The sequence below is a fragment of the Phalangium opilio genome, unplaced genomic scaffold (assembly GCF_054372755.1).
Source record: "Phalangium opilio isolate 3A_F unplaced genomic scaffold, DU_Popi_V2 ptg001170l_1, whole genome shotgun sequence".
Lineage (NCBI taxonomy): Eukaryota > Metazoa > Arthropoda > Arachnida > Opiliones > Phalangiidae > Phalangium > Phalangium opilio.
This window is the reverse complement of record NW_028324255.1, coordinates 9,418,682-9,440,283: the sequence shown is the minus strand read 5'-3', so window position 1 is coordinate 9,440,283 and position 21,602 is coordinate 9,418,682. Positions and strand designations below refer to the sequence as shown.

Here is a 21,602-nt window from a genome sequence, read left to right as displayed (position 1 = left end):
GTACTCGAACCCTGGACCGTTAGGTTAAAAGCTTAACGCTCTACCGACTGAGCTATCCGGGCTGAAACGAATTGAACTCCCGTAATAATTGGGATTAGAATTTCAATAATTTTACTGGAAATTAAATGATCTGAAGTTTAAATTATTGATGATTCTTCAAAAACACAGTCACCCGAACAAGGAGTCGAACCCTGGACCGTGGTTTGAAGCCTAACGCTCTACCGACTGAGCTATCCGGGCTCAAGCGAGGTGAACTCCCGTAATAAATGGGATAAGAATTTCAATAATTTTACTGGAAATTAAATGATCTGAAGTTTAAATTATTGATGATTCTATAAAAACAGAGTCGCCCGAACAAGGAGTCGAACCCTGGACCGTGGTTTGAAGCCTAACGCTCTACCGACTGAGCTATCCGAGCTGAAACGAAATGAACTCCCGTAATAATTGGGATTAGAATTTCAATAATTTTACTGGAAATTAAATGATCTGAAGTTTAAATTATTGATGATTCTTCAAAAACAGAGTCGCCCGAACAGGGACTCGAACCCTGGACCGTTAGGTTAAAAGCCTAACGCTCTACCGACTGACCTATCCTGTCTCAAACGAAGTTAAATCCCGTAATATTTGGAATTAGAGTTTACATAAATTTATTGAAAGTGAAATGATCTGAAGTTTAAATTATTGACGATTCTTTAAAAACAGATTCGCCAGAACAGGGACTCGAACCCTGGACCGTTAGGTTAAGAGCCTAACGCTCTACCGACTGAGCTATCCGGGCTGAAACGAAATGAACTCCCGTAATAATTGGGATTAGAATTTCAATAATTTTACTGGAAATTAAATGATCTGAAGTTTAAATTATTGATGATTCTTCAAAAACACAGTCGCCCGAACAAGGAGTCGAACCCTGGACCGTGGTTTGAAGCCTAACGCTCTACCGACTGAGCTATCCGAGCTGAAACGAAATGAACTCCCGTAATAATTGGGATTAGAATTTCAATAATTTTACTGGAAATTAAATGATCTGAAGTTTAAATTATTGATGATTCTTCAAAAACAGAGTCGCCCGAACAGGGACTCGAACCCTGGACCGTTAGGTTAAAAGCCTAACGCTCTACCGACTGAGCTATCCGGGCTCAAGCGAGGTGAACTCACGTAATAATTGGAATTAGAATTTACATAAATTTATTGAAAGTGAAATGATCTTAAGTTTAAATTATTGATGATTCTTCAAAAACATAATGGCCCGAACAGGTACTCGAACCCTGGACCGTTAGGTTAAAAGCCTAACGCTCTACCGACTGAGCTATCCGGGCTCAAGCGAGGTGAACTCCCGTAATAAATGGAATAAGAATTTCAATAATTTTACTGGAAATTAAATGATCTGAAGTTTAAATTATTGATGATTCTTCAAAAACAGAATGGCCCGAACAAGGAGTCGAACCCTGGACCGTGGTTTGAAGCCTAACGCTCTACCGACTGAGCTATCCGAGCTGAAACGAAATGAACTCCCGTAATAATTGGGATTAGAATTTCAATAATTTTACTGGAAATTAAATGATCTGAAGTTTAAATTATTGATGATTCTTCAAAAACACAGTCACCCGAACAAGGAGTCGAACCCTGGACCGTGGTTTGAAGCCTAACGCTCTACCGACTGAGCTATCCGAGCTGAAACGAAATGAACTCCCGTAATAATTGGGATTAGAATTTCAATAATTTTACTGGAAATTAAATGATCTGAAGTTTAAATTATTGATGATTCTTCAAAAACAGAGTCGCCCGAACAGGGACTCGAACCCTGGACCGTTAGGTTAAAAGCCTAACGCTCTACCGACTGAGCTATCCGGGCTCAAGCGAGGTGAACTCACGTAATAATTGGAATTAGAATTTACATAAATTTATTGAAAGTGAAATGATCTTAAGTTTAAATTATTGATGATTCTTCAAAAACATAATGGCCCGAACAGGTACTCGAACCCTGGACCGTTAGGTTAAAAGCCTAACGCTCTACCGACTGAGCTATCCGGGCTCAAGCGAGGTGAACTCCCGTAATAAATGGAATAAGAATTTCAATAATTTTACTGGAAATTAAATGATCTGAAGTTTAAATTATTGATGATTCTTCAAAAACAGAATGGCCCGAACAAGGAGTCGAACCCTGGACCGTGGTTTGAAGCCTAACGCTCTACCGACTGAGCTATCCGAGCTGAAACGAAATGAACTCCCGTAATAATTGGGATTAGAATTTCAATAATTTTACTGGAAATTAAATTATCTGAAGTTTAAATTATTGATGATTCTTCAAAAACACAGTCACCCGAACAAGGAGTCGAACCCTGGACCGTGGTTTGAAGCCTAACGCTCTACCGACTGAGCTATCCGGGCTCAAGCGAGGTGAACTCCCGTAATAAATGGGATAAGAATTTCAATAATTTTACTGGAAATTAAATGATCTGAAGTTTAAATTATTGATGATTCTATAAAAACAGAGTCGCCCGAACAAGGAGTCGAACCCTGGACCGTGGTTTGAAGCCTAACGCTCTACCGACTGAGCTATACGAGCTGAAACGAAATGAACTCCCGTAATAATTGGGATTAGAATTTCAATAATTTTACTGGAAATTAAATGATCTGAAGTTTAAATTATTGATGATTCTTCAAAAACAGAGTCGCCCGAACAGGGACTCGAACCCTGGACCGTTAGGTTAAAAGCCTAACGCTCTACCGACTGAGCTATCCGGGCTCAAGCGAGGTGAACTCACGTAATAATTGGAATTAGAATTTACATAAATTTATTGAAAGTGAAATGATCTTAAGTTTAAATTATTGATGATTCTTCAAAAAATAATGGCCCGAACAGGTACTCGAACCCTGGACCGTTAGGTTAAAAGCCTAACGCTCTACCGACTGAGCTATCCGGGCTCAAGCGAGGTGAACTCACGTAATAATTGGAATTAGAATTTACATAAATTTATTGAAAGTGAAATGATCTGAAGTTTAAATTATTGACGATTCTTTAAAAACAGAGTCGCCCGAACAGGGACTCGAACCCTGGACCGTTAGGTTAAAAGCTTAACGCTCTACCGACTGAGCTATCCGGGCTGAAACGAAATGAACTCCCGTAATAATTGGGATTAGAATTTCAATAATTTTACTGGAAATTAAATGATCTGAAGTTTAAATTATTGATGATTCTTCAAAAACACAGTCGCCCGAACAAGGAGTCGAACCCTGGACCGTGGTTTGAAGCCTAACGCTCTACCGACTGAGCTATCCGAGCTGAAACGAAATGAACTCCCGTAATAATTGGGATTAGAATTTCAATAATTTTACTGGAAATTAAATGATCTGAAGTTTAAATTATTGATGATTCTTCAAAAACACAGTCGCCCGAACAGGGACTCGAACCCTGGACCGTTAGGTTAAAAGCCTAACGCTCTACCGACTGAGCTATCCGGGCTCAAGCGAGGTGAACTCACGTAATAATTGGAATTAGAATTTACATAAATTTATTGAAAGTGAAATGATCTTAAGTTTAAATTATTGATGATTCTTCAAAAACATAATGGCCCGAACAGGTACTCGAACCCTGGACCGTTAGGTTAAAAGCCTAACGCTCTACCGACTGAGCTATCCGGGCTCAAGCGAGGTGAACTCCCGTAATAAATGGAATAAGAATTTCAATAATTTTACTGGAAATTAAATGATCTGAAGTTTAAATTATTGATGATTCTTCAAAAACAGAATGGCCCGAACAAGGAGTCGAACCCTGGACCGTGGTTTGAAGCCTAACGCTCTACCGACTGAGCTATCCGAGCTGAAACGAAATGAACTCCCGTAATAATTGGGATTAGAATTTCAATAATTTTACTGGAAATTAAATGATCTGAAGTTTAAATTATTGATGATTCTTCAAAAACACAGTCACCCGAACAAGGAGTCGAACCCTGGACCGTGGTTTGAAGCCTAACGCTCTACCGACTGAGCTATCCGAGCTGAAACGAAATGAACTCCCGTAATAATTGGGATTAGAATTTCAATAATTTTACTGGAAATTAAATGATCTGAAGTTTAAATTATTGATGATTCTTCAAAAACAGAGTCGCCCGAACAGGGACTCGAACCCTGGACCGTTAGGTTAAAAGCCTAACGCTCTACCGACTGAGCTATCCGGGCTCAAGCGAGGTGAACTCACGTAATAATTGGAATTAGAATTTACATAAATTTATTGAAAGTGAAATGATCTTAAGTTTAAATTATTGATGATTCTTCAAAAACATAATGGCCCGAACAGGTACTCGAACCCTGGACCGTTAGGTTAAAAGCCTAACGCTCTACCGACTGAGCTATCCGGGCTCAAGCGAGGTGAACTCCCGTAATAAATGGAATAAGAATTTCAATAATTTTACTGGAAATTAAATGATCTGAAGTTTAAATTATTGATGATTCTTCAAAAACAGAATGGCCCGAACAAGGAGTCGAACCCTGGACCGTGGTTTGAAGCCTAACGCTCTACCGACTGAGCTATCCGAGCTGAAACGAAATGAACTCCCGTAATAATTGGGATTAGAATTTCAATAATTTTACTGGAAATTAAATTATCTGAAGTTTAAATTATTGATGATTCTTCAAAAACACAGTCACCCGAACAAGGAGTCGAACCCTGGACCGTGGTTTGAAGCCTAACGCTCTACCGACTGAGCTATCCGGGCTCAAGCGAGGTGAACTCCCGTAATAAATGGGATAAGAATTTCAATAATTTTACTGGAAATTAAATGATCTGAAGTTTAAATTATTGATGATTCTATAAAAACAGAGTCGCCCGAACAAGGAGTCGAACCCTGGACCGTGGTTTGAAGCCTAACGCTCTACCGACTGAGCTATACGAGCTGAAACGAAATGAACTCCCGTAATAATTGGGATTAGAATTTCAATAATTTTACTGGAAATTAAATGATCTGAAGTTTAAATTATTGATGATTCTTCAAAAACAGAGTCGCCCGAACAGGGACTCGAACCCTGGACCGTTAGGTTAAAAGCCTAACGCTCTACCGACTGAGCTATCCGGGCTCAAGCGAGGTGAACTCACGTAATAATTGGAATTAGAATTTACATAAATTTATTGAAAGTGAAATGATCTTAAGTTTAAATTATTGATGATTCTTCAAAAAATAATGGCCCGAACAGGTACTCGAACCCTGGACCGTTAGGTTAAAAGCCTAACGCTCTACCGACTGAGCTATCCGGGCTCAAGCGAGGTGAACTCACGTAATAATTGGAATTAGAATTTACATAAATTTATTGAAAGTGAAATGATCTGAAGTTTAAATTATTGACGATTCTTTAAAAACAGAGTCGCCCGAACAGGGACTCGAACCCTGGACCGTTAGGTTAAAAGCTTAACGCTCTACCGACTGAGCTATCCGGGCTGAAACGAAATGAACTCCCGTAATAATTGGGATTAGAATTTCAATAATTTTACTGGAAATTAAATGATCTGAAGTTTAAATTATTGATGATTCTTCAAAAACACAGTCGCCCGAACAAGGAGTCGAACCCTGGACCGTGGTTTGAAGCCTAACGCTCTACCGACTGAGCTATCCGAGCTGAAACGAAATGAACTCCCGTAATAATTGGGATTAGAATTTCAATAATTTTACTGGAAATTAAATGATCTGAAGTTTAAATTATTGATGATTCTTCAAAAACACAGTCGCCCGAACAGGGACTCGAACCCTGGACCGTTAGGTTAAAAGCCTAACGCTCTACCGACTGAGCTATCCTGGCTCAAGCGAGGTGAACTCCCGTAATAATTGGGATAAGAATTTCAATAATTTTACTGGAAATTAAATGATCTGAAGTTTAAATTATTGATGATTCTTTAAAAAAAGAGTCGCCCGAAAAAGGAGTCGAACCCTGGACCGTGGTTTGAAGCCTAACGCTCTACCGACTGAGCTATCCGAGCTGAAACGAAATGAACTCCCGTAATAATTGGGATTAGAATTTCAATAATTTTACTGGAAATTAAATGATCTGAAGTTTAAATTATTGATGATTCTTCAAAAACACAGTCGCCCGAACAGGGACTCGAACCCTGGACCGTTAGGTTAAAAGCCTAACGCTCTAAAGACTAAGCTATCTGGGCTCAAGCGAGGTGAACTCCCGTAATAATTGGAATAAGAATTTCAATAATTTTACTGGAAATTAAATGATCTGAAGTTTAAATTATTGATGATTCTTCAAAAACAGAGTCGCCCGAACAGGGACTCGAACCCTGGACCGTTAGGTTAAAAGCCTAACGCTCTACCGACTGAGCTATCCTGTCTCAAACGAAGTTAAATCCCGTAATAATTGGAATTAGAATTTACATAAATTTATTGAAAGTGAAATGATCTGAAGTTTAAATTATTGACGATTCTTTAAAATCAGAGTCGCCCGAACAGGGACTCGAACCCTGGACCGTTAGGTTAAAAGCCTAACGCTCTACCGACTGAGCTATCCGGGCTGAAACGAGGTGAACTCACGTAATAATTGGAATTGGAATTTACATATATTTATTGAAAGTGAAATGATCTGAAGTTTAAATTATTGACGATTCTTTAAAAACAGAGTCGCCCGAAGAGGGACTCGAACCCTGGACCGTTAGGTTAAAAGCCTAACGCTCTACCGACTGAGCTATCCGGGCTGAAACGAAATGAACTCCCGTAATAATTGGGATTAGAATTTCAATAATTTTACTGGAAATTAAATGATCTGAAGTTTAAATTATTGATGATTCTTTAAAAAAAGAGTCGCCCGAAAAAGGAGTCGAACCCTGGACCGTGGTTTGAAGCCTAACGCTCTACCGACTGAGCTATCCGAGCTGAAACGAAATGAACTCCCGTAATAATTGGGATTAGAATTTCAATAATTTTACTGGAAATTAAATGATCTGAAGTTTAAATTATTGATGATTCTTCAAAAACACAGTCGCCCGAACAGGGACTCGAACCCTGGACCGTTAGGTTAAAAGCCTAACGCTCTACCGACTAAGCTATCTGGGCTCAAGCGAGGTGAACTCCCGTAATAATTGGAATAAGAATTTCAATAATTTTACTGGAAATTAAATGATCTGAAGTTTAAATTATTGATGATTCTTCAAAAACAGAGTCGCCCGAACAGGGACTCGAACCCTGGACCGTTAGGTTAAAAGCCTAACGCTCTACCGACTGAGCTATCCTGTCTCAAACGAAGTTAAATCCCGTAATAATTGGAATTAGAATTTACATAAATTTATTGAAAGTGAAATGATCTGAAGTTTAAATTATTGACGATTCTTTAAAATCAGAGTCGCCCGAACAGGGACTCGAACCCTGGACCGTTAGGTTAAAAGCCTAACGCTCTACCGACTGAGCTATCCGGGCTGAAACGAGGTGAACTCACGTAATAATTGGAATTGGAATTTACATATATTTATTGAAAGTGAAATGATCTGAAGTTTAAATTATTGACGATTCTTTAAAAACAGAGTCGCCCGAACAGGTACTCGAACCCTGGACCGTTAGGTTAAAAGCTTAACGCTCTACCGACTGAGCTATCCGGGCTGAAACGAAATGAACTCCCGTAATAATTGGGATTAGAATTTCAATAATTTTACTGGAAATTAAATGATCTGAAGTTTAAATTATTGATGATTCTTCAAAAACACAGTCGCCCGAACAAGGAGTCGAACCCTGGACCGTGGTTTGAATCCTAATGCTCTACCGACTGAGCTATCCGAGCTGAAACGAAATGAACTCCCGTAATAATTGGGATTAGAATTTCAATAATTTTACTGGAAATTAAATGATCTGAAGTTTAAATTATTGATGATTCTTCAAAAACACAGTCGCCCGAACAAGGAGTCGAACCCTGGACCGTGGTTTGAAGCCTAACGCTCTACCGACTGAGCTATCCGAGCTGAAACGAAATGAACTCCCGTAATAATTGGGATTAGAATTTCAATAATTTTACTGGAAATTAAATGATCTGAAGTTTAAATTATTGATGATTCTTCAAAAACACAGTCGCCCGAACAGGGACTCGAACCCTGGACCGTTAGGTTAAAAGCCTAACGCTCTACCGACTGAGCTATCCTGGCTCAAGCGAGGTGAACTCCCGTAATAATTGGGATAAGAATTTCAATAATTTTACTGGAAATTAAATGATCTGAAGTTTAAATTATTGATGATTCTTTAAAAAAAGAGTCGCCCGAAAAAGGAGTCGAACCCTGGACCGTGGTTTGAAGCCTAACGCTCTACCGACTGAGCTATCCGATCTGAAACGAAATGAACTCCCGTAATAATTGGGATTAGAATTTCAATAATTTTACTGGAAATTAAATGATCTGAAGTTTAAATTATTGATGATTCTTCAAAAACACAGTCGCCCGAACAGGGACTCGAACCCTTTACCGTTAGGTTAAAAGCCTAACGCTCTACCGACTGAGCTATCTGGGCTCAAGCGAAGTGAACTCCCGTAATAATTCGAATAAGAATTTCAATAATTTTACTGGAAATTAAATGATCTGAAGTTTAAATTATTGATGATTCTTCAAAAACAGAGTCGCCCGAACAGGGACTCGAACCCTGGACCGTTAGGTTAAAAGCTTAACGCTCTACCGACTGAGCTATCCGGGCTGAAACGAAATGAACTCCCGTAATAATTGGGATTAGAATTTCAATAATTTTACTGGAAATTAAATGATCTGAAGTTTAAATTATTGATTATTCTTAAAAAACACAGTCGCAAGAACAAGGAGTCGAACCCTGGACCGTGGTTTGAATCCTAATGCTCTACCGACTGAGCTATCCGAGCTGAAACGAAACGAACTCCCGTAATAATTGGGATTAGAATTTCAATAATTTTACTGGAAATTAAATGATCTGAAGTTTAAATTATTGATGATTCTTCAAAAACAGAGTCGCCCGAACAGGGACTCGAACCCTGGACCGTTAGGTTAAAAGCTTAACGCTCTACCGACTGAGCTATCCGGGCTGAAACGAAATGAACTCCCGTAATAATTGGGATTAGAATTTCAATAATTTTACTGGAAATTAAATGATCTGAAGTTTAAATTATTGATTATTCTTAAAAAACACAGTCGCCCGAACAAGGAGTCGAACCCTGGACCGTGGTTTGAATCCTAATGCTCTACCGACTGAGCTATCCGAGCTGAAACGAGAAGAACTCCCGTAATAATTGGGATTAGAATTTCAATAATTTTACTGGAAATTAAATGATCTGAAGTTTAAATTATTGATGATTCTTCAAAAACACAGTCGCCCGAACAAGGAGTCGAACCCTGGACCGTGGTTTGAAGCCTAACGCTCTACCGACTGAGCTATCCGAGCTGAAGCGAAATGAACTCCCGTAATAATTGGGATTAGAATTTCAATAATTTTACTGGAAATTAAATGATCTGAAGTTTAAATTATTGATGATTCTTCAAAAACAGAGTCGCCCGAACAGGGACTCGAACTCTGGAACGTTAGGTTAAAAGCCTAACGCTCTACCGACTGAGCTATCCTGTCTCAAACGAAGGTAAATCCCGTAATAATTGGAATTAGAGTTTACATAAATTTATTGAAAGTGAAATGATCTGAAGTTTAAATTTTTGATGATTCTTCAAAAACAGAATGGCCCGAACAGGTACTCGAACCCTGGACCGTTAGGTTAAAAGCTTAACGCTCTACCGACTGAGCTATCCGGGCTGAAACGAATTGAACTCCCGTAATAATTGGGATTAGAATTTCAATAATTTTACTGGAAATTAAATGATCTGAAGTTTAAATTATTGATGATTCTTCAAAAACACAGTCACCCGTACAAGGAGTCGAACCCTGGACCGTGGTTTGAAGCCTAACGCTCTACCGACTGAGCTATCCGGGCTCAAGCGAGGTGAACTCCCGTAATAAATGGGATAAGAATTTCAATAATTTTACTGGAAATTAAATGATCTGAAGTTTAAATTATTGATGATTCTATAAAAACAGAGTCGCCCGAACAAGGAGTCGAACCCTGGACCGTGGTTTGAAGCCTAACGCTCTACCGACTGAGCTATACGAGCTGAAACGAAATGAACTCCCGTAATAATTGGGATTAGAATTTCAATAATTTTACTGGAAATTAAATGATCTGAAGTTTAAATTATTGATGATTCTTCAAAAACAGAGTCGCCCGAACAGGGACTCGAACCCTGGACCGTTAGGTTAAAAGCCTAACGCTCTACCGACTGACCTATCCTGTCTCAAACGAAGTTAAATCCCGTAATATTTGGAATTAGAGTTTACATAAATTTATTGAAAGTGAAATGATCTGAAGTTTAAATTATTGACGATTCTTTAAAAACAGATTCGCCAGAACAGGGACTCGAACCCTGGACCGTTAGGTTAAGAGCCTAACGCTCTACCGACTGAGCTATCCGGGCTGAAACGAAATGAACTCCCGTAATAATTGGGATTAGAATTTCAATAATTTTACTGGAAATTAAATGATCTGAAGTTTAAATTATTGATGATTCTTCAAAAACACAGTCGCCCGAACAAGGAGTCGAACCCTGGACCGTGGTTTGAAGCCTAACGCTCTACCGACTGAGCTATCCGAGCTGAAACGAAATGAACTCCCGTAATAATTGGGATTAGAATTTCAATAATTTTACTGGAAATTAAATGATCTGAAGTTTAAATTATTGATGATTCTTCAAAAACAGAGTCGCCCGAACAGGGACTCGAACCCTGGACCGTTAGGTTAAAAGCCTAACGCTCTACCGACTGAGCTATCCGGGCTCAAGCGAGGTGAACTCACGTAATAATTGGAATTAGAATTTACATAAATTTATTGAAAGTGAAATGATCTTAAGTTTTAAATTATTGATGATTCTTCAAAAACATAATGGCCCGAACAGGTACTCGAACCCTGGACCGTTAGGTTAAAAGCCTAACGCTCTACCGACTGAGCTATCCGGGCTCAAGCGAGGTGAACTCCCGTAATAAATGGAATAAGAATTTCAATAATTTTACTGGAAATTAAATGATCTGAAGTTTAAATTATTGATGATTCTTCAAAAACAGAATGGCCCGAACAAGGAGTCGAACCCTGGACCGTGGTTTGAAGCCTAACGCTCTACCGACTGAGCTATCCGAGCTGAAACGAAATGAACTCCCGTAATAATTGGGATTAGAATTTCAATAATTTTACTGGAAATTAAATGATCTGAAGTTTAAATTATTGATGATTCTTCAAAAACACAGTCACCCGAACAAGGAGTCGAACCCTGGACCGTGGTTTGAAGCCTAACGCTCTACCGACTGAGCTATCCGGGCTCAAGCGAGGTGAACTCACGTAATAATTGGAATTAGAATTTACATAAATTTATTGAAAGTGAAATGATCTTAAGTTTAAATTATTGATGATTCTTCAAAAACATAATGGCCCGAACAGGTACTCGAACCCTGGACCGTTAGGTTAAAAGCCTAACGCTCTACCGACTGAGCTATCCGGGCTCAAGCGAGGTGAACTCCCGTAATAAATGGAATAAGAATTTCAATAATTTTACTGGAAATTAAATGATCTGAAGTTTAAATTATTGATGATTCTTCAAAAACAGAATGGCCCGAACAAGGAGTCGAACCCTGGACCGTGGTTTGAAGCCTAACGCTCTACCGACTGAGCTATCCGAGCTGAAACGAAATGAACTCCCGTAATAATTGGGATTAGAATTTCAATAATTTTACTGGAAATTAAATTATCTGAAGTTTAAATTATTGATGATTCTTCAAAAACACAGTCACCCGAACAAGGAGTCGAACCCTGGACCGTGGTTTGAAGCCTAACGCTCTACCGACTGAGCTATCCGGGCTCAAGCGAGGTGAACTCCCGTAATAAATGGGATAAGAATTTCAATAATTTTACTGGAAATTAAATGATCTGAAGTTTAAATTATTGATGATTCTATAAAAACAGAGTCGCCCGAACAAGGAGTCGAACCCTGGACCGTGGTTTGAAGCCTAACGCTCTACCGACTGAGCTATACGAGCTGAAACGAAATGAACTCCCGTAATAATTGGGATTAGAATTTCAATAATTTTACTGGAAATTAAATGATCTGAAGTTTAAATTATTGATGATTCTTCAAAAACAGAGTCGCCCGAACAGGGACTCGAACCCTGGACCGTTAGGTTAAAAGCCTAACGCTCTACCGACTGAGCTATCCGGGCTCAAGCGAGGTGAACTCACGTAATAATTGGAATTAGAATTTACATAAATTTATTGAAAGTGAAATGATCTTAAGTTTAAATTATTGATGATTCTTCAAAAAATAATGGCCCGAACAGGTACTCGAACCCTGGACCGTTAGGTTAAAAGCCTAACGCTCTACCGACTGAGCTATCCGGGCTCAAGCGAGGTGAACTCACGTAATAATTGGAATTAGAATTTACATAAATTTATTGAAAGTGAAATGATCTGAAGTTTAAATTATTGACGATTCTTTAAAAACAGAGTCGCCCGAACAGGGACTCGAACCCTGGACCGTTAGGTTAAAAGCTTAACGCTCTACCGACTGAGCTATCCGGGCTGAAACGAAATGAACTCCCGTAATAATTGGGATTAGAATTTCAATAATTTTACTGGAAATTAAATGATCTGAAGTTTAAATTATTGATGATTCTTCAAAAACACAGTCGCCCGAACAAGGAGTCGAACCCTGGACCGTGGTTTGAAGCCTAACGCTCTACCGACTGAGCTATCCGAGCTGAAACGAAATGAACTCCCGTAATAATTGGGATTAGAATTTCAATAATTTTACTGGAAATTAAATGATCTGAAGTTTAAATTATTGATGATTCTTCAAAAACACAGTCGCCCGAACAGGGACTCGAACCCTGGACCGTTAGGTTAAAAGAATAACGCTCTACCGACTGAGCTATCCTGGCTCAAGCGAGGTGAACTCCCGTAATAATTGGGATAAGAATTTCAATAATTTTACTGGAAATTAAATGATCTGAAGTTTAAATTATTGATGATTCTTTAAAAAAAGAGTCGCCCGAAAAAGGAGTCGAACCCTGGACCGTGGTTTGAAGCCTAACGCTCTACCGACTGAGCTATCCGAGCTGAAACGAAATGAACTCCCGTAATAATTGGGATTAGAATTTCAATAATTTTACTGGAAATTAAATGATCTGAAGTTTAAATTATTGATGATTCTTCAAAAACACAGTCGCCCGAACAGGGACTCGAACCCTGGACCGTTAGGTTAAAAGCCTAACGCTCTACCGACTAAGCTATCTGGGCTCAAGCGAGGTGAACTCCCGTAATAATTGGAATAAGAATTTCAATAATTTTACTGGAAATTAAATGATCTGAAGTTTAAATTATTGATGATTCTTCAAAAACAGAGTCGCCCGAACAGGGACTCGAACCCTGGACCGTTAGGTTAAAAGCCTAACGCTCTACCGACTGAGCTATCCTGTCTCAAACGAAGTTAAATCCCGTAATAATTGGAATTAGAATTTACATAAATTTATTGAAAGTGAAATGATCTGAAGTTTAAATTATTGACGATTCTTTAAAATCAGAGTCGCCCGAACAGGGACTCGAACCCTGGACCGTTAGGTTAAAAGCCTAACGCTCTACCGACTGAGCTATCCGGGCTGAAACGAGGTGAACTCACGTAATAATTGGAATTGGAATTTACATATATTTATTGAAAGTGAAATGATCTGAAGTTTAAACTATTGACGATTCTTTAAAAACAGAGTCGCCCGAACAGGTACTCGAACCCTGGACCGTTAGGTTAAAAGCTTAACGCTCTACCGACTGAGCTATCCGGGCTGAAACGAAATGAACTCCCGTAATAATTGGGATTAGAATTTCAATAATTTTACTGGAAATTAAATGATCTGAAGTTTAAATTATTGATGATTCTTCAAAAACACAGTCGCCCGAACAAGGAGTCGAACCCTGGACCGTGGTTTGAATCCTAATGCTCTACCGACTGAGCTATCCGAGCTGAAACGAAATGAACTCCCGTAATAATTGGGATTAGAATTTCAATAATTTTACTGGAAATTAAATGATCTGAAGTTTAAATTATTGATGATTCTTCAAAAACACAGTCGCCCGAACAAGGAGTCGAACCCTGGACCGTGGTTTGAAGCCTAACGCTCTACCGACTGAGCTATCCGAGCTGAAACGAAATGAACTCCCGTAATAATTGGGATTAGAATTTCAATAATTTTACTGGAAATTAAATGATCTGAAGTTTAAATTATTGATGATTCTTCAAAAACACAGTCGCCCGAACAGGGACTCGAACCCTGGACCGTTAGGTTAAAAGCCTAACGCTCTACCGACTGAGCTATCCTGGCTCAAGCGAGGTGAACTCCCGTAATAATTGGGATAAGAATTTCAATAATTTTACTGGAAATTAAATGATCTGAAGTTTAAATTATTGATGATTCTTTAAAAAAAGAGTCGCCCGAAAAAGGAGTCGAACCCTGGACCGTGGTTTGAAGCCTAACGCTCTACCGACTGAGCTATCCGATCTGAAACGAAATGAACTCCCGTAATAATTGGGATTAGAATTTCAATAATTTTACTGGAAATTAAATGATCTGAAGTTTAAATTATTGATGATTCTTCAAAAACACAGTCGCCCGAACAGGGACTCGAACCCTTTACCGTTAGGTTAAAAGCCTAACGCTCTACCGACTGAGCTATCTGGGCTCAAGCGAAGTGAACTCCCGTAATAATTCGAATAAGAATTTCAATAATTTTACTGGAAATTAAATGATCTGAAGTTTAAATTATTGATGATTCTTCAAAAACAGAGTCGCCCGAACAGGGACTCGAACCCTGGACCGTTAGGTTAAAAGCTTAACGCTCTACCGACTGAGCTATCCGGGCTGAAACGAAATGAACTCCCGTAATAATTGGGATTAGAATTTCAATAATTTTACTGGAAATTAAATGATCTGAAGTTTAAATTATTGATTATTCTTAAAAAACACAGTCGCCCGAACAAGGAGTCGAACCCTGGACCGTGGTTTAAATCCTAATGCTCTACCGACTGAGCTATCCGAGCTGAAACGAAACGAACTCCCGTAATAATTGGGATTAGAATTTCAATAATTTTACTGGAAATTAAATGATCTGAAGTTTAAATTATTGATGATTCTTCAAAAACAGAGTCGCCCGAACAGGGACTCGAACCCTGGACCGTTAGGTTAAAAGCTTAACGCTCTACCGACTGAGCTATCCGGGCTGAAACGAAATGAACTCCCGTAATAATTGGGATTAGAATTTCAATAATTTTACTGGAAATTAAATGATCTGAAGTTTAAATTATTGATTATTCTTAAAAAACACAGTCGCCCGAACAAGGAGTCGAACCCTGGACCGTGGTTTGAATCCTAATGCTCTACCGACTGAGCTATCCGAGCTGAAACGAGAAGAACTCCCGTAATAATTGGGATTAGAATTTCAATAATTTTACTGGAAATTAAATGATCTGAAGTTTAAATTATTGATGATTCTTCAAAAACACAGTCGCCCGAACAAGGAGTCGAACCCTGGACCGTGGTTTGAAGCCTAACGCTCTACCGACTGAGCTATCCGAGCTGAAGCGAAATGAACTCCCGTAATAATTGGGATTAGAATTTCAATAATTTTACTGGAAATTAAATGATGTGAAGTTTAAATTATTTATGATTCTTCAAAAACACAGTCGCCCGAACAGGGACTCGAACCCTGGACCGTTAGGTTAAAAGCCTAACGCTCTACCGACTGAGCTATCCGGGCTCAAGCGAGGTGAACTCCCGTAATAATTGGGATAAGAATTTCAATAATTTTACTGGAAATTAAATGATCTGAAGTTTAAATTATTGATGATTCTTCAAAAACACAGTCGCCCGAACAGGGACTCGAACCCTGGACCGTTAGGTTAAAAGCCTAACGCTCTACCGACTGAGCTATCCGGGCTCAAGCGAGGTGAACTCCCGTAATAATTGGGATAAGAATTTCAATAATTTTACTGGAAATTAAATGATCTGAAGTTTAAATTATTGATGATTCTTCAAAAACACAGTCGCCCGAACACGGACTCGAACCCTGGACCGTTAGGTTAAAAGCCTAACGCTCTACCGACTGAGCTATCCGGGCTCAAGCGAGGTGAACTCACGTAATAATTGGAATTAGAATTTACATAAATTTATTGAAAGTGAAATGATCTGAAGTTTAAATTATTGATGATTCTTCAAAAACAGAATGGCCCGAACAGGTACTCGAACCCTGGACCGTTAGGTTAAAAGCCTAACGCTCTACCGACTGAGCTATCCGGGCTCAAGCGAGGTGAACTCACGTAATAATTGGAATTAGAATTTACATAAATTTATTGAAAGTGAAATGATCTGAAGTTTAAATTATTGACGATTCTTTAAAAACAGAGTCGCCCGAACAGGGACTCGAACCCTGGACCGTTAGGTTAAAAGCTTAACGCTCTACCGACTGAGCTATCCGGGCTGAAACGAAATGAACTCCCGTAATAATTGGGATTAGAATTTCAATAATTTTACTGGAAATTAAATGATCTGAAGTTTAAATTATTGATGATTCTTCAAAAACACAGTCGCCCGAACAGGGACTCGAACCCTGGACCGTTAGGTTAAAAGCCTAACGCTCTACCGACTGAGCTATCCGGGCTCAAGCGAGGTGAACTCACGTAATAGTTGGAATTAGAATTTACATAAATTTATTGAAAGTGAAATGATCTGAAGTTTAAATTATTGACGATTCTTTAAAAACAGAGTCGCCCGAACAGGGACTCGAACCCTGGACCGTTAGGTTAAAAGCTTAACGCTCTACCGACTGAGCTATCCGGGCTGAAACGAAGTGAACTCCCGTAATAATTGGGATTAGAATTTCAATAATTTTACTGGAAATTAAATGATCTGAAGTTTAAATTATTGATGATTCTTCAAAAACACAGTCGCCCGAACAAGGAGTCGAACCCTGGACCGTGGTTTGAAGCCTAACGCTCTACCGACTGAGCTATCCGAGCTGAAGCGAAATGAACTCCCGTAATAATTGGGATTAGAATTTCAATAATTTTACTGGAAATTAATTGATGTGAAGTTTAAATTATTTATGATTCTTCAAAAACACAGTCGCCCGAACAGGGACTCGAACCCTGGACCGTTAGGTTAAAAGCCTAACGCTCTACCGACTGAGCTATCCGGGCTCAAGCGAGGTGAACTCCCGTAATAATTGGGATAAGAATTTCAATAATTTTACTGGAAATTAAATGATCTGAAGTTTAAATTATTGATGATTCTTCAAAAACACAGTCGCCCGAACAGGGACTCGAACCCTGGGCCGTTAGGTTAAAAGCCTAACGCTCTACCGACTGAGCTATCCGGGCTCAAGCGAGGTGAACTCCCGTAATAATTGGGATAAGAATTTCAATAATTTTACTGGAAATTAAATGATCTGAAGTTTAAATTATTGATGATTCTTCAAAAACACAGTCGCCCGAACACGGACTCGAACCCTGGACCGTTAGGTTAAAAGCCTAACGCTCTACCGACTGAGCTATCCGGGCTCAAGCGAGGTGAACTCACGTAATAATTGGAATTAGAATTTACATAAATTTATTGAAAGTGAAATGATCTAAAGTTTAAATTATTGACGATTCTTTAAAAACAGAGTCGCCCGAACAGGGACTCGAACCCTGGACCGTTAGGTTAAAAGCTTAACGCTCTACCGACTGAGCTATCCGGGCTCAAGCGAGGTGAACTCCCGTAATAATTGGGATAAGAATTTCAATAATTTTACTGGAAATTAAATGATCTGAAGTTTAAATTATTGATGATTCTTCAAAAACACAGTCGCCCGAACAGGGACTCGAACCCTGGACCGTTAGGTTAAAAGCCTAACGCTCTACCGACTGAGCTTTCCGGGCTCAAGCGAGGTGAACTCACGTAATAGTTGGAATTAGAATTTACATAAATTTATTGAAAGTGAAATGATCTGAAGTTTAAATTATTGACGATTCTTTAAAAACAGAGTCGCCCGAACAGGGACTCGAACCCTGGACCGTTAAGTTAAAAGCTTAACGCTCTACCGACTGAGCTATCCGGGCTGAAACGAAATGAACTCCCGTAATAATTGGGATTAGAATTTCAATAATTTTACTGGAAATTAAATGATCTGAAGTTTAAATTATTGATGATTCTTCAAAAACACAGTCGCCCGAACAAGGAGTCGAACCCTGGACCGTGGTTTGAATCCTAATGCTCTACCGACTGAGCTATCCGAGCTGAAACGAAATGAACTCCCGTAATAATTGGGATTAGAATTTCAATAATTTTACTGGAAATTAAATGATCTGAAGTTTAAATTATTGATGATTCTTCAAAAACACAGTCGCCCGAACAAGGAGTCGAACCCTGAACCGTGGTTTGAAGCCTAACGCTCTACCGACTGAGCTATCCGAGCTGAAACGAAATGAACTCCCGTAATAATTGGGATTAGAATTTCCATAATTTTACTGGAAATTAAATGATCTGAAGTTTAAATTATTGATGATTCTTCAAAAACACAGTCGCCCGAACAGGGACTCGAACCCTGGACCGGTAGGTTAAAAGCTTAACGCTCTACCGACTGAGCTATCCGGGCTGAAACGAAATGAACTCCCGTTATAATTGGGATTAGAATTTCAATAATTTTACTGGAAATTAAATGATCTGAAGTTTAAATTATTGATGATTCTTCAAAAACACAGTCGCCTGAACAAGGAGTCGAACCCTGGACCGTTAGGTTAAAAGCCTAACGCTCTACCGACTGAGCTATCCGGGCTCAAGCGAGGTGAACTCACGTAATAATTGGAATTAGAATTTACATAAATTTATTGAAAGTGAAATGATCTGAAGTTTAAATTATTGACGATTCTTTAAAAACAGAGTCGCCCGAACAGGGACTCGAACCCTGGACCGTTAGGTTAAAAGCTTAACGCTCTACCGACTGAGCTATCCGGGCTGAAACGAAATGAACTCCCGTAATAATTGGGATTAGAATTTCAATAATTTTACTGGAAATTAAATGATCTGAAGTTTAAATTATTGATGATTCTTCAAAAACACAGTCGCCCGAACAAGGAGTCGAACCCTGGACCGTGGTTTGAATCCTAATGCTCTACCGACTGAGCTATCCGAGCTGAAACGAAATGAACTCCCGTAATAATTGGGATTAGAATTTCAATAATTTTACTGGAAATTAAATGATCTGAAGTTTAAATTATTGATGATTCTTCAAAAACACAGTCGCCCGAACAAGGAGTCGAACCCTGGACCGTTAGGTTAAAAGCCTAACGCTCTACCGACTGAGCTATCCGGGCTCAAGCGAGGTGAACTCACGTAATAATTGGAATTAGAATTTACATAAATTTATTGAAAGTGAAATGATCTGAAGTTTAAATTATTGACGATTCTTTAAAAACAGAGTCGCCCGAACAGGGACTCGAACCCTGGACCGTTAAGTTAAAAGCTTAACGCTCTACCGACTGAGCTATCCGGGCTGAAACGAAATGAACTCCCGTAATAATTGGGATTAGAATTTCAATAATTTTACTGGAAATTAAATGATCTGAAGTTTAAATTATTGATGATTCTTCAAAAACACAGTCGCCCGAACAAGGAGTCGAACCCTGGACCGTGGTTTGAATCCTAATGTTCTACCGACTGAGCTATCCGAGCTGAAACGAAATGAACTCCCGTAATAATTGTTATTAGAATTTCAATAATTTTACTGGAAATTAAATGATCTGAAGTTTAAATTATTGATGATTCTTCAAAAACACAGTCGCCCGAACAAGGAGTCGAACCCTGGACCGTGGTTTGAAGCCTAACGCTCTACCGACTGAGCTATCCGAGCTGAAACGAAATGAACTCCCGTAATAATTGGGATTAGAATTTCAATAATTTTACTGGAAATTAAATGATCTGAAGTTTAAATTATTGATGATTCTTCAAAAACACAGTCGCTCGAACAGGGACTCGAACCCTGGACCGTTAGGTTAAAAGCCTAACGCTCTACCGACTGAGCTATCCTGGCTCAAGCGAGGTGAACTCCCGTAATAATTGGGATAAGAATTTCAATAATTTTACTGGAAATTAAATGATCTGAAGTTTAAATTATTGATGATTCTTTAAAAAAAGAGTCGCCCGAAAAAGGAGTCGAACCCTGGACCGTGGTTTGAAGCCTAACGCTCTACCGACTGAGCTATCCGAGCTGAAACGAAATGAACTCCCGTAATAATTGGGATTAGAATTTCAATAATTTTACTGGAAATTAAATGATCTGAAGTTTAAATTATTGATGATTCTTCAAAAACACAGTCGCCCGAACAGGGACTCGAACCCTTTACCGTTAGGTTAAAAGCCTAACGCTCTAGCGACTGAGCTATCTGGGCTCAAGCGAAGTGAACTCCCGTAATAATTGGAATAAGAATTTCAATAATTTTACTGGAAATTAAATGATCTGAAGTTTAAATTATTGATGATTCTTCAAAAACAGAGTCGCCCGAACAGGGACTCGAACCCTGGACCGTTAGGTTAAAAGCTTAACGCTCTACCGACTGAGCTATCAGGGCTGAAACGAAATGAACTCCCGTAATAATTGGGATTAGAATTTCAATAATTTTACTGGAAATTAAATGATCTGAAGTTTAAATTATTGATGATTCTTCAAAAACACAGTCGCCCGAACAGGGACTCGAACCCTTTACCGTAAGGTTAAAAGCCTAACGCTCTACCGACTGAGCTATCTGGGCTCAAGCGAGGTGAACTCCCGTAATAATTGGAATAAGAATTTCAATAATTTACTGGAAATTAAATGATCTGAAGTTTAAATTATTGATGATTCTTCAAAAACAGAGTCGCCCGAACAGGGACTAGAACCCTGGACCGTTAGGTTAAAAGCCTAACGCTCTACCGACTGAGCTATCCGGGCTCAAGCGAGGTGAACTCCCGTAATAATTGGAATAAGAATTTCAATAATTTACTGGAAATTAAATGATCTGAAGTTTAAATTATTGATGATTCTTCAAAAACAGAGTCGCCCGAACAGGGACTAGAACCCTGGACCGTTAGGTTAAAAGCCTAACGCTCTACCGACTGAGCTATCCGGGCTCAAGCGAGGTGAACTCACGTAATAATTGGAATTAGAATTTACATAAATTTAATGAAAGTGAAATGATCTGAAGTTTAAATTATTGACGATTCTTTAAAAACAGAGTCGCCCGAACAGGGACTCGAACCCTGAACCGTTAGGTTAAAAGCTTAACGCTCTACCGACTGAGCTATCCGGGCTGAAACGAAATGAACTCCCGTAATAATTGGGATTAGAATTTCAATAATTTTACTGGAAATTAAATGATCTGAAGTTTAAATTATTGATGATTCTTCAAAAACACAGTCGCCCGAACAAGGAGTCGAACCCTGGACCGTGGTTTGAATCCTAATGCTCTACCGACTGAGCTATCCGAGCTGAAACGAAATGAACTCCCGTAATAATTGGGATTAGAA

At 39.0% G+C, this 21,602-nt stretch overlaps 57 non-coding genes across 57 annotated transcripts; all 57 read right to left on the bottom strand.

The window, feature by feature from the left end:
• Positions 1-705: 705 nt before the first annotated feature.
• On the bottom strand, positions 706-778 carry TRNAK-CUU (transfer RNA lysine (anticodon CUU)). Its single transcript has one exon. It is a non-coding gene; the product is annotated as a tRNA-Lys (tRNA).
• A 285-nt stretch (positions 779-1,063) lies between these two features.
• TRNAK-UUU (transfer RNA lysine (anticodon UUU)) lies at positions 1,064-1,136 on the bottom strand. Its single transcript has one exon. It is a non-coding gene; the product is annotated as a tRNA-Lys (tRNA).
• A 107-nt stretch (positions 1,137-1,243) lies between these two features.
• On the bottom strand, positions 1,244-1,316 carry TRNAK-UUU (transfer RNA lysine (anticodon UUU)). The gene has a single exon. It is a non-coding gene; the product is annotated as a tRNA-Lys (tRNA).
• A 463-nt stretch (positions 1,317-1,779) lies between these two features.
• On the bottom strand, positions 1,780-1,852 carry TRNAK-UUU (transfer RNA lysine (anticodon UUU)). The gene has a single exon. It is a non-coding gene; the product is annotated as a tRNA-Lys (tRNA).
• A 107-nt stretch (positions 1,853-1,959) lies between these two features.
• On the bottom strand, positions 1,960-2,032 carry TRNAK-UUU (transfer RNA lysine (anticodon UUU)). The gene has a single exon. It is a non-coding gene; the product is annotated as a tRNA-Lys (tRNA).
• A 641-nt stretch (positions 2,033-2,673) lies between these two features.
• On the bottom strand, positions 2,674-2,746 carry TRNAK-UUU (transfer RNA lysine (anticodon UUU)). Its single transcript has one exon. It is a non-coding gene; the product is annotated as a tRNA-Lys (tRNA).
• A 106-nt stretch (positions 2,747-2,852) lies between these two features.
• On the bottom strand, positions 2,853-2,925 carry TRNAK-UUU (transfer RNA lysine (anticodon UUU)). The gene has a single exon. It is a non-coding gene; the product is annotated as a tRNA-Lys (tRNA).
• Positions 2,926-3,032: 107 nt separating this feature from the next.
• On the bottom strand, positions 3,033-3,105 carry TRNAK-UUU (transfer RNA lysine (anticodon UUU)). Its single transcript has one exon. It is a non-coding gene; the product is annotated as a tRNA-Lys (tRNA).
• A 285-nt stretch (positions 3,106-3,390) lies between these two features.
• On the bottom strand, positions 3,391-3,463 carry TRNAK-UUU (transfer RNA lysine (anticodon UUU)). The gene has a single exon. It is a non-coding gene; the product is annotated as a tRNA-Lys (tRNA).
• Positions 3,464-3,570: 107 nt separating this feature from the next.
• On the bottom strand, positions 3,571-3,643 carry TRNAK-UUU (transfer RNA lysine (anticodon UUU)). Its single transcript has one exon. It is a non-coding gene; the product is annotated as a tRNA-Lys (tRNA).
• Positions 3,644-4,106: 463 nt separating this feature from the next.
• TRNAK-UUU (transfer RNA lysine (anticodon UUU)) lies at positions 4,107-4,179 on the bottom strand. The gene has a single exon. It is a non-coding gene; the product is annotated as a tRNA-Lys (tRNA).
• Positions 4,180-4,286: 107 nt separating this feature from the next.
• TRNAK-UUU (transfer RNA lysine (anticodon UUU)) lies at positions 4,287-4,359 on the bottom strand. The gene has a single exon. It is a non-coding gene; the product is annotated as a tRNA-Lys (tRNA).
• Positions 4,360-5,000: 641 nt separating this feature from the next.
• TRNAK-UUU (transfer RNA lysine (anticodon UUU)) lies at positions 5,001-5,073 on the bottom strand. The gene has a single exon. It is a non-coding gene; the product is annotated as a tRNA-Lys (tRNA).
• Positions 5,074-5,179: 106 nt separating this feature from the next.
• TRNAK-UUU (transfer RNA lysine (anticodon UUU)) lies at positions 5,180-5,252 on the bottom strand. Its single transcript has one exon. It is a non-coding gene; the product is annotated as a tRNA-Lys (tRNA).
• Positions 5,253-5,359: 107 nt separating this feature from the next.
• TRNAK-UUU (transfer RNA lysine (anticodon UUU)) lies at positions 5,360-5,432 on the bottom strand. Its single transcript has one exon. It is a non-coding gene; the product is annotated as a tRNA-Lys (tRNA).
• Positions 5,433-5,717: 285 nt separating this feature from the next.
• On the bottom strand, positions 5,718-5,790 carry TRNAK-UUU (transfer RNA lysine (anticodon UUU)). The gene has a single exon. It is a non-coding gene; the product is annotated as a tRNA-Lys (tRNA).
• Positions 5,791-6,435: 645 nt separating this feature from the next.
• Positions 6,436-6,508, bottom strand: TRNAK-UUU (transfer RNA lysine (anticodon UUU)). The gene has a single exon. It is a non-coding gene; the product is annotated as a tRNA-Lys (tRNA).
• A 107-nt stretch (positions 6,509-6,615) lies between these two features.
• TRNAK-UUU (transfer RNA lysine (anticodon UUU)) lies at positions 6,616-6,688 on the bottom strand. Its single transcript has one exon. It is a non-coding gene; the product is annotated as a tRNA-Lys (tRNA).
• A 285-nt stretch (positions 6,689-6,973) lies between these two features.
• Positions 6,974-7,046, bottom strand: TRNAK-UUU (transfer RNA lysine (anticodon UUU)). Its single transcript has one exon. It is a non-coding gene; the product is annotated as a tRNA-Lys (tRNA).
• Positions 7,047-7,333: 287 nt separating this feature from the next.
• TRNAK-UUU (transfer RNA lysine (anticodon UUU)) lies at positions 7,334-7,406 on the bottom strand. Its single transcript has one exon. It is a non-coding gene; the product is annotated as a tRNA-Lys (tRNA).
• Positions 7,407-8,049: 643 nt separating this feature from the next.
• On the bottom strand, positions 8,050-8,122 carry TRNAK-UUU (transfer RNA lysine (anticodon UUU)). Its single transcript has one exon. It is a non-coding gene; the product is annotated as a tRNA-Lys (tRNA).
• Positions 8,123-8,587: 465 nt separating this feature from the next.
• On the bottom strand, positions 8,588-8,660 carry TRNAK-UUU (transfer RNA lysine (anticodon UUU)). Its single transcript has one exon. It is a non-coding gene; the product is annotated as a tRNA-Lys (tRNA).
• A 285-nt stretch (positions 8,661-8,945) lies between these two features.
• On the bottom strand, positions 8,946-9,018 carry TRNAK-UUU (transfer RNA lysine (anticodon UUU)). The gene has a single exon. It is a non-coding gene; the product is annotated as a tRNA-Lys (tRNA).
• A 1,359-nt stretch (positions 9,019-10,377) lies between these two features.
• On the bottom strand, positions 10,378-10,450 carry TRNAK-CUU (transfer RNA lysine (anticodon CUU)). The gene has a single exon. It is a non-coding gene; the product is annotated as a tRNA-Lys (tRNA).
• Positions 10,451-10,735: 285 nt separating this feature from the next.
• TRNAK-UUU (transfer RNA lysine (anticodon UUU)) lies at positions 10,736-10,808 on the bottom strand. The gene has a single exon. It is a non-coding gene; the product is annotated as a tRNA-Lys (tRNA).
• Positions 10,809-10,916: 108 nt separating this feature from the next.
• Positions 10,917-10,989, bottom strand: TRNAK-UUU (transfer RNA lysine (anticodon UUU)). The gene has a single exon. It is a non-coding gene; the product is annotated as a tRNA-Lys (tRNA).
• Positions 10,990-11,452: 463 nt separating this feature from the next.
• On the bottom strand, positions 11,453-11,525 carry TRNAK-UUU (transfer RNA lysine (anticodon UUU)). The gene has a single exon. It is a non-coding gene; the product is annotated as a tRNA-Lys (tRNA).
• Positions 11,526-12,166: 641 nt separating this feature from the next.
• Positions 12,167-12,239, bottom strand: TRNAK-UUU (transfer RNA lysine (anticodon UUU)). Its single transcript has one exon. It is a non-coding gene; the product is annotated as a tRNA-Lys (tRNA).
• Positions 12,240-12,345: 106 nt separating this feature from the next.
• Positions 12,346-12,418, bottom strand: TRNAK-UUU (transfer RNA lysine (anticodon UUU)). Its single transcript has one exon. It is a non-coding gene; the product is annotated as a tRNA-Lys (tRNA).
• Positions 12,419-12,525: 107 nt separating this feature from the next.
• Positions 12,526-12,598, bottom strand: TRNAK-UUU (transfer RNA lysine (anticodon UUU)). Its single transcript has one exon. It is a non-coding gene; the product is annotated as a tRNA-Lys (tRNA).
• A 643-nt stretch (positions 12,599-13,241) lies between these two features.
• TRNAK-UUU (transfer RNA lysine (anticodon UUU)) lies at positions 13,242-13,314 on the bottom strand. Its single transcript has one exon. It is a non-coding gene; the product is annotated as a tRNA-Lys (tRNA).
• Positions 13,315-13,601: 287 nt separating this feature from the next.
• TRNAK-UUU (transfer RNA lysine (anticodon UUU)) lies at positions 13,602-13,674 on the bottom strand. Its single transcript has one exon. It is a non-coding gene; the product is annotated as a tRNA-Lys (tRNA).
• A 643-nt stretch (positions 13,675-14,317) lies between these two features.
• On the bottom strand, positions 14,318-14,390 carry TRNAK-UUU (transfer RNA lysine (anticodon UUU)). Its single transcript has one exon. It is a non-coding gene; the product is annotated as a tRNA-Lys (tRNA).
• A 465-nt stretch (positions 14,391-14,855) lies between these two features.
• On the bottom strand, positions 14,856-14,928 carry TRNAK-UUU (transfer RNA lysine (anticodon UUU)). Its single transcript has one exon. It is a non-coding gene; the product is annotated as a tRNA-Lys (tRNA).
• Positions 14,929-15,213: 285 nt separating this feature from the next.
• TRNAK-UUU (transfer RNA lysine (anticodon UUU)) lies at positions 15,214-15,286 on the bottom strand. Its single transcript has one exon. It is a non-coding gene; the product is annotated as a tRNA-Lys (tRNA).
• A 463-nt stretch (positions 15,287-15,749) lies between these two features.
• Positions 15,750-15,822, bottom strand: TRNAK-UUU (transfer RNA lysine (anticodon UUU)). Its single transcript has one exon. It is a non-coding gene; the product is annotated as a tRNA-Lys (tRNA).
• Positions 15,823-15,929: 107 nt separating this feature from the next.
• On the bottom strand, positions 15,930-16,002 carry TRNAK-UUU (transfer RNA lysine (anticodon UUU)). The gene has a single exon. It is a non-coding gene; the product is annotated as a tRNA-Lys (tRNA).
• Positions 16,003-16,109: 107 nt separating this feature from the next.
• Positions 16,110-16,182, bottom strand: TRNAK-UUU (transfer RNA lysine (anticodon UUU)). Its single transcript has one exon. It is a non-coding gene; the product is annotated as a tRNA-Lys (tRNA).
• A 107-nt stretch (positions 16,183-16,289) lies between these two features.
• TRNAK-UUU (transfer RNA lysine (anticodon UUU)) lies at positions 16,290-16,362 on the bottom strand. Its single transcript has one exon. It is a non-coding gene; the product is annotated as a tRNA-Lys (tRNA).
• Positions 16,363-16,469: 107 nt separating this feature from the next.
• On the bottom strand, positions 16,470-16,542 carry TRNAK-UUU (transfer RNA lysine (anticodon UUU)). Its single transcript has one exon. It is a non-coding gene; the product is annotated as a tRNA-Lys (tRNA).
• A 107-nt stretch (positions 16,543-16,649) lies between these two features.
• On the bottom strand, positions 16,650-16,722 carry TRNAK-UUU (transfer RNA lysine (anticodon UUU)). Its single transcript has one exon. It is a non-coding gene; the product is annotated as a tRNA-Lys (tRNA).
• A 107-nt stretch (positions 16,723-16,829) lies between these two features.
• On the bottom strand, positions 16,830-16,902 carry TRNAK-UUU (transfer RNA lysine (anticodon UUU)). Its single transcript has one exon. It is a non-coding gene; the product is annotated as a tRNA-Lys (tRNA).
• Positions 16,903-17,187: 285 nt separating this feature from the next.
• TRNAK-UUU (transfer RNA lysine (anticodon UUU)) lies at positions 17,188-17,260 on the bottom strand. The gene has a single exon. It is a non-coding gene; the product is annotated as a tRNA-Lys (tRNA).
• Positions 17,261-17,367: 107 nt separating this feature from the next.
• Positions 17,368-17,440, bottom strand: TRNAK-UUU (transfer RNA lysine (anticodon UUU)). The gene has a single exon. It is a non-coding gene; the product is annotated as a tRNA-Lys (tRNA).
• Positions 17,441-17,547: 107 nt separating this feature from the next.
• On the bottom strand, positions 17,548-17,620 carry TRNAK-UUU (transfer RNA lysine (anticodon UUU)). The gene has a single exon. It is a non-coding gene; the product is annotated as a tRNA-Lys (tRNA).
• A 107-nt stretch (positions 17,621-17,727) lies between these two features.
• Positions 17,728-17,800, bottom strand: TRNAK-UUU (transfer RNA lysine (anticodon UUU)). Its single transcript has one exon. It is a non-coding gene; the product is annotated as a tRNA-Lys (tRNA).
• A 107-nt stretch (positions 17,801-17,907) lies between these two features.
• On the bottom strand, positions 17,908-17,980 carry TRNAK-UUU (transfer RNA lysine (anticodon UUU)). Its single transcript has one exon. It is a non-coding gene; the product is annotated as a tRNA-Lys (tRNA).
• A 107-nt stretch (positions 17,981-18,087) lies between these two features.
• TRNAK-UUU (transfer RNA lysine (anticodon UUU)) lies at positions 18,088-18,160 on the bottom strand. Its single transcript has one exon. It is a non-coding gene; the product is annotated as a tRNA-Lys (tRNA).
• A 643-nt stretch (positions 18,161-18,803) lies between these two features.
• Positions 18,804-18,876, bottom strand: TRNAK-UUU (transfer RNA lysine (anticodon UUU)). The gene has a single exon. It is a non-coding gene; the product is annotated as a tRNA-Lys (tRNA).
• Positions 18,877-18,983: 107 nt separating this feature from the next.
• On the bottom strand, positions 18,984-19,056 carry TRNAK-UUU (transfer RNA lysine (anticodon UUU)). The gene has a single exon. It is a non-coding gene; the product is annotated as a tRNA-Lys (tRNA).
• Positions 19,057-19,341: 285 nt separating this feature from the next.
• Positions 19,342-19,414, bottom strand: TRNAK-UUU (transfer RNA lysine (anticodon UUU)). The gene has a single exon. It is a non-coding gene; the product is annotated as a tRNA-Lys (tRNA).
• Positions 19,415-19,521: 107 nt separating this feature from the next.
• TRNAK-UUU (transfer RNA lysine (anticodon UUU)) lies at positions 19,522-19,594 on the bottom strand. Its single transcript has one exon. It is a non-coding gene; the product is annotated as a tRNA-Lys (tRNA).
• Positions 19,595-20,057: 463 nt separating this feature from the next.
• TRNAK-UUU (transfer RNA lysine (anticodon UUU)) lies at positions 20,058-20,136 on the bottom strand. Its single transcript has one exon. It is a non-coding gene; the product is annotated as a tRNA-Lys (tRNA).
• Positions 20,137-20,595: 459 nt separating this feature from the next.
• TRNAK-UUU (transfer RNA lysine (anticodon UUU)) lies at positions 20,596-20,668 on the bottom strand. Its single transcript has one exon. It is a non-coding gene; the product is annotated as a tRNA-Lys (tRNA).
• Positions 20,669-20,954: 286 nt separating this feature from the next.
• On the bottom strand, positions 20,955-21,027 carry TRNAK-UUU (transfer RNA lysine (anticodon UUU)). Its single transcript has one exon. It is a non-coding gene; the product is annotated as a tRNA-Lys (tRNA).
• Positions 21,028-21,133: 106 nt separating this feature from the next.
• Positions 21,134-21,206, bottom strand: TRNAK-UUU (transfer RNA lysine (anticodon UUU)). Its single transcript has one exon. It is a non-coding gene; the product is annotated as a tRNA-Lys (tRNA).
• A 107-nt stretch (positions 21,207-21,313) lies between these two features.
• On the bottom strand, positions 21,314-21,386 carry TRNAK-UUU (transfer RNA lysine (anticodon UUU)). The gene has a single exon. It is a non-coding gene; the product is annotated as a tRNA-Lys (tRNA).
• Between the last annotated feature and the right edge of the window lie 216 nt (positions 21,387-21,602).